At 25.3% G+C, this 9907-nt stretch overlaps 1 protein-coding gene across 1 annotated transcript in view; it reads right to left on the minus strand.

The window, feature by feature from the left end:
• LOC113367812 overlaps positions 1-9836 on the minus strand; it is a 111259-nt gene extending 101423 nt beyond the window's left edge. The window contains exon 1 of the mRNA XM_026609391.1: positions 9662-9836. The gene's annotated coding sequence lies outside the window, so the exon portion shown is untranslated. The remainder of the gene's footprint in view (positions 1-9661) is intronic.
• Between the last annotated feature and the right edge of the window lie 71 nt (positions 9837-9907).

The raw sequence follows: 9907 nt of genomic DNA on the forward strand, positions 1-9907 counted from the left end.
ATATATATATATATATATGTGTGTGTGAGTATGTGTGTTTTTAATAAAATAGCGTCCAATACACGAAATGTTGAAAAAAAATATGACTACTATTACATATCAGATTTAAATTAAAAAAATCTATAAATGTTATATTTCAAAAAAGTGTCGTGATTTTCCTTTGCAATATCTGATTTTATAAGATTTCGAGATCTTTTTCTTCCAACTGTACCAATTCAATGTAATCCATCTTCATTTTTTATTAAAAATATTTGAGTTTTATTATGTAGAATTGTAGACCATAGCTGTATAAAACTATGTACTTAATCTCCATTAATTTTGAAATTACTAAATTTAAGTTAAACCAAACATTTTGCGATATTATATAATTTTAAATAAACTCTATTATTTCACATATAATATGTGAATTCTTATCTATTATTTTCACATATAATATCTCGTATGTTATTTGAGTAAAAAACAATGTAGTATCTGTTTTCTGAACTCGATATTGTGTTTGTGTCGTTTTTATGCTTCAAACTTTGTCTCTAATAACTTTTTCGGTATACACATAGTTTTCATTTTATATAAATCACATTATTGTCTCTTCTTTAAGTTTTGTATTAATTTATCATATTAATGACGCATCTGGTATACGCAAATAATAGATTTTTTTATTATAAGACAAGTTATTTTCAATTATTTCTCTTAAAAATAATATTTTATGCTGCCAGGCTTTACATTGAACTAAAAACTATATATACTCGCAGTAAATATCACAGATCAATAAATATATAATATTGCACATAAAATCCCTTTTAAAATACTTGCTTTGCTAAAACCAAAATGTCAAAGAAAATCAGTCAAAGGATCACAGAATCTTGCAAATAAAATTTGATTTCAATTACACTTAAATAAAATAAATTTCTTTCTAAAACTAGCATGTGTGACACATTACCATTTAAATTATACTATTATAAAACTGATATTTTATCCTTGATATTTTTTAATAACCTAAGATATCGTCAAATGTCTCCATTACCCATTATCATTTATTCTGAATAGTAAATATTATTTAATTCCTCGAATCCCTGCAAGGATGCGAAAGAATCCCATTTTGGAGGCTGTTTAGATTTATTTCATATCATCTTTTGAAGTTTCCTCAAATATATATATTTATTTATTGGCGAAGGTTATTGATATCAGAGAGAGGAGGAAGAGGGGCTCAGGAGAGATCGTGGTAAATAAATGTATTTTTCCTTTTTTGCGGGTTCAAAAGATACAATTCACACAACATGTATGTTTACAAATATATCAACGGAGGAAGAAATTGTATATATATATATATATATATATATATATATATATATATTTAACACGTTTGTGTATATATTTCATGTTGGCATTGATATGGGTTGACGCGTGGCCAAAATGAAAAAGTTTAAATGGCTATGTCGAAAATTTGTAAGTGAATCCCTATACACAAATAAATAAATATATAAATATAAATGTATACATATATATATATATAAATATATATATATATGTGTGTATGTGTGTATAAACCAAATACTAGATTTGAAATATGGTTTTGTACATATCAGATGCATGGACTCGACAATTGGTTGATTTTCTTGGAGATTTTTAATTTAATAGCAAAAAATCAAATGAAGTATTCAAGGACATAAAAAAGACCCTACTGATATACAAACTAAAACAATTTTATAATTTTTTATATTTCTTATTGAAAAACACAGACAGCCCTGAATTTTCACCCTCTTAGCACACATCGTTATATCGTAATAGTTATTTTAGTAAACAAATTATTTTTCATATCTATATCTATTGTAGTTACAACAGCGTTTCAATCAAGCTTCTGATACAGTCAACACCTGAGAACTAACCTCTAAATAGAACAAATGTTAAAATAACGTTAGTTCTACTCCAAAGTTGCAAAATGGCAACAAATAAAAATCCTTAACAAATATATCAGGTAGAAAATATATTATTATACTTTCATAGTAAACTAACACAATGTCTTCTCGCAAATATTTATAGTTTAAATTTGTTCCTTATTATATAAGGAATATATATATATAAGTTATATATATATATTATATATAAGCTATATATATATGCTATATATATATATATATATATATATATAATCATTCACGCAAACATAAATTACCTGATATAAATCCCATGCAGTTTTATAGTATCGTTATTATTTCTGCCCTTATTTTATTATCTTCATAAAATATTTAATGATGCCAAAAGATGCAGCCGGAGCTACAGTTAGAATCTAAATGCAGTTAAATAAACTGTAAACTTACATTCTGTGAGAGTAAATCAAATGATTTAAAGCCCTCGGAGTTACTCAAGGTAGCATTCGAGGGCATACGAAAATTTCGCTTATAGACAAATAGAGGAAGGAAAATGCTTGCTTTTGTATTTAATTTTTGTTTTTTGAGAAATTTATTACTGAGAATTATATGTATAGAGACTTCCGAAAATACGTTTTGATCTTTCCTCGTGAAAAAATAATTTATAAAACAACAAGCAACTAAAAATTCAACACAATTCAAGCTAAACACAATATGGTAAAATTCAAAACTACCACTATGGTAAGGCAAATTGCTGGAACTTCCCATGCCGTAATAAAATATTCGAAAGATATTGAATGTTTTCAAATATATTATTGTAAGTGATGTGTTTCAAGTATTCAAGTGAATTTCAGCTAGAATTAAAACTAAAATCCGAAATATTTTGGAATCAAAAAAAATTTTTGGTAATAAAGAACAATAAAATTGAAGTAAAAAAGTATTGCTTTCCCCAAAAACAATCGTTTCGTCAATACAAGCAACAGGTTTTTTGAATCATTTAAATCGGATGCTCTGCGCTTTCAAAACTTCGATTTCTATTTTCTGCACTCTTTGCTCCGTATCTCCTAAACGACTGGACCTGCCTTCGCCAAAAACTAATCACCACATCTCCCTATCGATATTAATGGAATGTTTTTTTAATTATTTAAATAGGTTGATCCGTACGCGCGAAATCGTGGGCGAAAAATTGTATCCATACATACATACACACATCCATTTTCTCTTAAGGTATGCCAAAATGTTCAGGAACCTCTGAAACGTAAAGATATGCAAAAAAAAAATATTTTCAATTTTTGGGCGATTGCAATAACTTACTCTACGAGAAGTTAAAAATTAGTCATTTTAATTTTAAAAAATTTCAATTATTTTTCGAATAATTCAGTTTTGACAAAATTTCCGTAATTGTTCATACATTTATTATTTCATATTTTTTTTATTATGGGGCCACAATGAGTCTACCACCTACACCACCGTAGTATCATCTCTTTTTTTATTTTATTCAAGTATCAATTTCTCAAAGAAATACAATCGTCGTCGACAATTCCTTTTGTTATCGTTCTTGTTCTTATTATCGTTTCGTTTATTAGGAAGCGACCAATCTCTTTCATATGTCTCCTGTTGTTAGAACATATAGAATTTCTTCAATAAATTATCTCCCTCTCTTTCGCTCTCATTCGAATCTCGTATGGAGTGTGCGACAAGGACAATAGGACAGACAACGGTCTCGCGGTGAAATTTTCAATTGTGAGTTATTATCGTGTGTGTGGGAGCATTGTGTGGCTGGGATGCAGTGGCGTAGGAGAAAATGATAATTGTCAGATGAAAGATTGCTTTTTGTCTTGTTGTAAGGTGTTAGAAATGTAAGAAAGCTAAAAAGAAAGTCGATAAAAAATAAGTACAAATTAGCTAGTACTACAGAAAACTCCTCCAGGATATTTTTAAGATCTTGCAAACAAAATTTTAATATCTTAACAAAGCCTAATGATTAATATTTGAAGACTCATCCTGTTAAAGAAAAATAAATATGAAAATTTCCATTCATTTATTTATTAGGAGTGCTTTTGATACCACCTTGAGGAACTCCTAGGTCTAAATCTTCTGTACAATGTTAAAAGATTAGAAATTTTAGGATGATTTTACTACAGTCAGATTTAATCTTTCCTAACTGAACAAGTTTGTAGCTACAAAAAATACTGCAAAAATTATCAATAATTTTATTTAAGGAAATTTAACACTTAAATATTTTTTTTAAACCTATTGTTTTTAAATAACCATGAAAGACTACGAAAATTTCATTACAAACACCTTGTTTTTACTAAAATGTGCCAAAATAATCAAAGGTGAAAGATATAGTAAAAGTCATTTATTTTCATTCATTTATTAATATTTGAAAATTAGGTATGCTTTATAATGCTACCTTGAGGAACTCCTAGCTTTGAATCTTCTGAATAATTTTAAAAAAGTATAAAATTGAACATTATTCAACTACAGTCAGATTTAATCTTTCCTAACTAAACTAGTTTGTAGCTAAAGCATAATATTGCAAACATTATTAATGATTCTATTTGAGAAACGCTTGAATATTTTATTTAAAACCATTTTTTTTTTTAAATATTTACCTCAAGAATTTTTCATTACAAACACCATGTTTTTACAAAAAAGTGTACAAATTTTATCAAACAAGGTGAAATATACAGTAAAAATCAATTTTGCTAATTTATTTATTAATATTTCAAAGTTACTGATGCCTTATAATGCTATTTTGAGGAACTCTTTGTTCCAAATCGTCTGAATAATTTTAAAAGAGTATATATTTGAAGAACTAAACTGTAGCTTGAAGATAGAGAAAATAATATCCTTGTAACAAAACCTAATTGTTAACGATTCTATTTGAAAAAAAAATAAAGCTAAAATATATTTTGAAGCCAATTTTTTGTTGTCTAAAGCCTATGTTTTTACTAACGTGTAAAAGTCATTTTTACTCATTCATTTATTAATATTTCAAAGTTATAGTGGCTTATAATGCTACCTTGAGAAACACCTAGCTCTAAATCTTCTGAATAATTTTGTAGGAGTATAAATTTCAAAATTATTTAACTACAGTTAGATTTAAACTATTCTAACTAAATTGAAGCTTGAAGTTAGAAAAAATATTCATATTGTAACAGAAAGAAATAGTCGACGATTCTATTTGAGAAAAATTGACGCTTAAATATTTTTTTAAAAATCCTATTTTTTAATCATTCACGTCAAGAAAATTTTATTATAAACACTATGTTATTACTAAAGTGTACAAATATAACCAAACGAGATGAAAGATATATTAAAAGTCATTTTAACTCATTTATTCATTAATATTTAAAAATTAGGTATGCCCTATAATGCTACCTTGCGGAACTCCTAGCTCTAAACCTTCTGAATAATTTTAACAGCAGAATTTGTAGATTTAAACTAACTACAGTTAGATTTAAACTGTAGCTTGATGATACAAAAATAATGATTACAATGATTGTATTTGAAAAAAAAAGACTTTTGAGAAATATAAGGTCAAAAATCAGCTCACAAACACACACACACACACTATTTCCAATTTTGGTCTGGAAAACATAAAGTTAGTGAGTCAATTTTTTGAAAAAAACTTTTTTCTTAGGAAAATTAATGCATTTCCTATACCATATATTTTAGAGAGTGCTTAAATATTTTTTAAAAAATCCCTTTTAATCTTTCATCACAAAATACATTTCCATCGAACCAGACGATAACGTAAACATTACATATAAATATCTATATTTATATTATTTTAAACATCAGAAAATTCCCGAAAAAAAATCGACAAATGTTTGTGTTATAATTTTATATTTTTCGCTCAGAAATAGATTTTTATTCGAGGCATAAAAATTAATATGAAAAGATATGGCAGGCCGAGCAGGGAGCATACATATATCGTCTCTAAATGTTTTGTATAAACAAAGAAATAATATGTGTTAGCTAACACAGTTTTTTGCGTCTCTAAGAAATAAATTTATTAATAGACACAACGAGTGTTGTAATTTTTATTTTAATAATTTCTTAGTTATAAATACGCTTAAAATATATATATTTTTTTTTGTAATTATAAAAGAAAGCTGGAGAAGTGGTATTTTCTTTTAAGGAGACTCGATAAATAAGAAATCAATATGTTGAATTAGATGTGATTTATATGTATACCGAGTTGCTGCAGTTTATTCAATTTTGTACAAATTTGCCAAACAAACTCATTATTTTAGTTATAAATTAATTATCAAAAAACAAACACGATTTTATGATTGTGTTAGTCATAACTATGATGCAACAGCAAAGCCAATTATTGCAATCTCAAATGGTAATCAGTTATTATAATCATATATGTCATATTAACTTCCCGAAGATTTTTTAAATACTTTTGACTGAATTAAAATTTGAATTTGGATTCATCAAGTATATTCGAGGATGAATTCATCTAGTGATAGTTTTACATATTATATAAATACAAAATTTTTTGTAAGGTGTAAACAGTTCGTATTGAATATTAAAGCAAAGTTTTACAAAATTAAATTTCACATGCTCTGCAGAAACTTAGTATACTTTGAAATTTAGTAGAATTGTCTTCAGAAGATGTAATTTAAATTCGAACGATTCAAATATATTTTCAGAGATTTTAATATATATATATATATATATATATATATATATATATATATAATATTCTCGATATCTTCTCTATCTCATAATATGATTCGAATTGAAAATTTCTATTCCTTCTTTATAATGTTATTCATAGACTTATTGAATTTTCACTCTGCACTTCGATATCGAAGAAGTCGTAATAACGAATATTACAATTTATATATAATATAGGTATATATATGTATATAAATATATATAAATATACACTACATATATATATAATATATTAATAATAACTAATAAAATGTAACTACCCACACAGTTTTTTTTTCATTCAAAGTTATCCATTTCATTGGAATGCAACATTTATTACATTTTAATATTGAATATCGATTTTAAAGTATATAGAGTTGCTCTAAAGGCTTGTTTAGGTTTTAGTAATTCATATTAATCGAATTGTTCAATATATGATAATATAATATAAAAGCAAATTTTAGGGCGCATTTTTATAAAAGACAGATATTATTGCATACAAATCATTCATTACGTTCGATGCTCAGAACAATTTCCTCATTTCAAATGCAATTTTGAAGAATACCTAATTTTGGTTGGCATTATTCCAATTAAAAATTGTACAAATTTTCCTAAAAAATCTTAATTAAATTTTTCAATTTTTTTCATAGTAAATGAACCGTTTAGAAGTGGCTAAATATACAAAAATATTGCATACAATATCTTGCATTGAGAAGGATGTGAAAAACTTTTTTAAAAAAAAAAATAAAGATAGTGTAAAGATATTATGAAGTTAGCAAATATTCTACATATTTAATTTTGACAATAAATAAAGACTACAATAATCAAAAAAAATATTATTTAAAAATGTTAATATTGATATTTTTGAAGTAACTAGAGCTTATAAGAAGGAGGTTTCAAATTGAGAAAGAATTATATTTTATTGAATTTTGTAATTTCAAAAAAAAAATAGTTTTCAGCAAAAGAATTCATTAAAATTAGGCAAAATGTTCGATAGTAATAAGAGATATAATAAAGAAATGGTTAATAGATTATATTCTATTTTTAATGTTATTGAGTACATCACGTTCATCTAAATCTTTGAATGCATATTATTTAATTTAAAACTAATTTGTAAAGCCTTCAACAAAATTAGACAATTATATCAGAAGTAACAAGAGTTACAAGAAATATGTACACTTTTAGAGTACCGAAATTAATATTGTATTTACCATTTCGATTATAAAGTACACAGAGTTGCTTTAGAATTCTATAATACAAAAATATATTGTAGATTATTTAATTTTGTATAAATTTATCCACCATTTCATTCAAATCAGAAAAAAATGTCAAAAGTTTCAACTTATAAGAATTATGTACACTTTTATTGCGCTCAAATTATCATTTTTTTTCAACTACGATTTTAAAGTGTACCTAGTTGATCGAGGTCCTTACAATATGAAAAACTCTTGTAGATTATTTAATTTTGTACAAATTTGTTAAAAATCTCATTCAAATTAGATGAATGTATCACAAGTTACAAAAGTTACAAGATGTATGTGCACTTTTAATGCCCTTAAATTAATATTTTATTTCCAATTCGATTTCAAAGTATACTTAGTTCCTCTAGTGTTAAAATATAAGAAACTATTGTAAACTGTACAATTTTGTACAAATTTGTGAAATATTTCATTAAAATTAGACAAATGTATCAAATGTTACAGAAGATGAGAAGAATGTCAAGAAATATATGTACTTTTGGTGCCTTTCAATTAATATTCTATTTTCAATTACGGTTTAAAATATACCGAGTTGCTATTTGGACTGATAATATAAGAAAATGTTGTAGATTATTCAATTTTGAATAAACTTGTTAAAATAAGGTAAATGTATCCAAAGTTCCAAGGAATACAAACGCTTTTAAAGCGCTCAAATTAGTATTTGGATTTCAATTACGGTTTAGAGAATATCGTGTCGCTCTGGGGTTATAATATAAAAAATAGTGCAAAATATTTAATTCTGTAGAAGTTTCCTAAATTTAGACAAAAGTTTTAAACAAACATTACAATATATATGAACATTTTTAGTGCCCTCAAATTACTACTCTGTTTACGATTTTAGAGTACACCGATTTGTTCAAGGTCTATGGATGGCATTAGAAAATACTATAGATTATTTAATTTTCTACAAATTTGCCTAATATTCTACTAACAATAAACGTTTTGTTCAAAAGTAGCAAGAGATATAACAAATAAGTACACAAAAACGTCAAACTAAAGTGCACATCCTTATGTATTAGTATATATCCTATATTATAATTTGTGTAAATTCGAGTTTACATTCTTTAGTATACTAAATTTCTTTTTAATGTAGTATAAATGTGCCAAATTTTGCTTCAATATATGAAAGTGCTTATAAATAATAAAAAATAATAAAAATAATTTTGACAGTTCTTTGTCAAATTTTGCATTTGAAAAATGGCAGTATTTGTGTAAATTCGAGTATACATTTTTAGTATACTAAATTTCTGTTTAATATAATATAAATTTGCTAAATTTTGCTTTAACATATAAAAGTGTTTAAAAAAATTAGTAAAAAAAATAGTAAAAATAATAAAAATAACTTTGACAGTTCTTTGTCAAATTTTGCATTTAAAAACTGGTGGCCTGTGGACAACTTCATTGTTGTATTCACACTGACGTTTTATTAATTATAAACTTTTAAATAATAACCTAAATTAAATGTAATCTAAATTTCCGTTTAATATTGTATAAATTTGCCAAATTTTGCTTGAATATATTAAGAAATAAAATATAATAAAATAACTTTGACAGTTTTTTGTCAAATTTTGCATTTAAAAAATGGCGGCATGTGGACAACTTCATTGTTGTGTTCACACTGACGTTTTATTAATTATAAACTTTTAAGTAATATCCTAAATTGAATGTAATCTAAATTACTCTTATCAGTATAAATATTATTTAATTGTGTATCATATATTAAACTAATTTATCATTTTGATGTACTAGAATAATTTTACTTTAGATACTTGTGTTGTGATGAATCGGTTTTGACAGGTCAAGGGTAGTAGAATGAATATAGAACAATGCATATAAATAAAAAAATATTACAAATCTTACCTTATAAACCAATTTATCCTTAAAATCAACAAAAGTCAAATATCATTTATCATTCCAACACTAAAAACCAACACAAAAAGATTGACAATCACAATGCTACAACGGAGCGCACACTTTACACTAAAAAAATCCCTCGAAAGATTCACCAACTATCAAAAATCCATCATCTAATTAATTGCACGAACTAATTAATAAACTAACAACTATCTTTTATAATTATTAAGTCGTTTTAGTTATTAATTTGAA

Source organism: Ctenocephalides felis, unplaced genomic scaffold (assembly GCF_003426905.1).
Source record: "Ctenocephalides felis isolate EL2017-DRISC unplaced genomic scaffold, ASM342690v1 CF-g0.4_SCAFFOLD_01170, whole genome shotgun sequence".
Classification (NCBI taxonomy): Eukaryota; Metazoa; Arthropoda; class Insecta; order Siphonaptera; family Pulicidae; genus Ctenocephalides; species Ctenocephalides felis.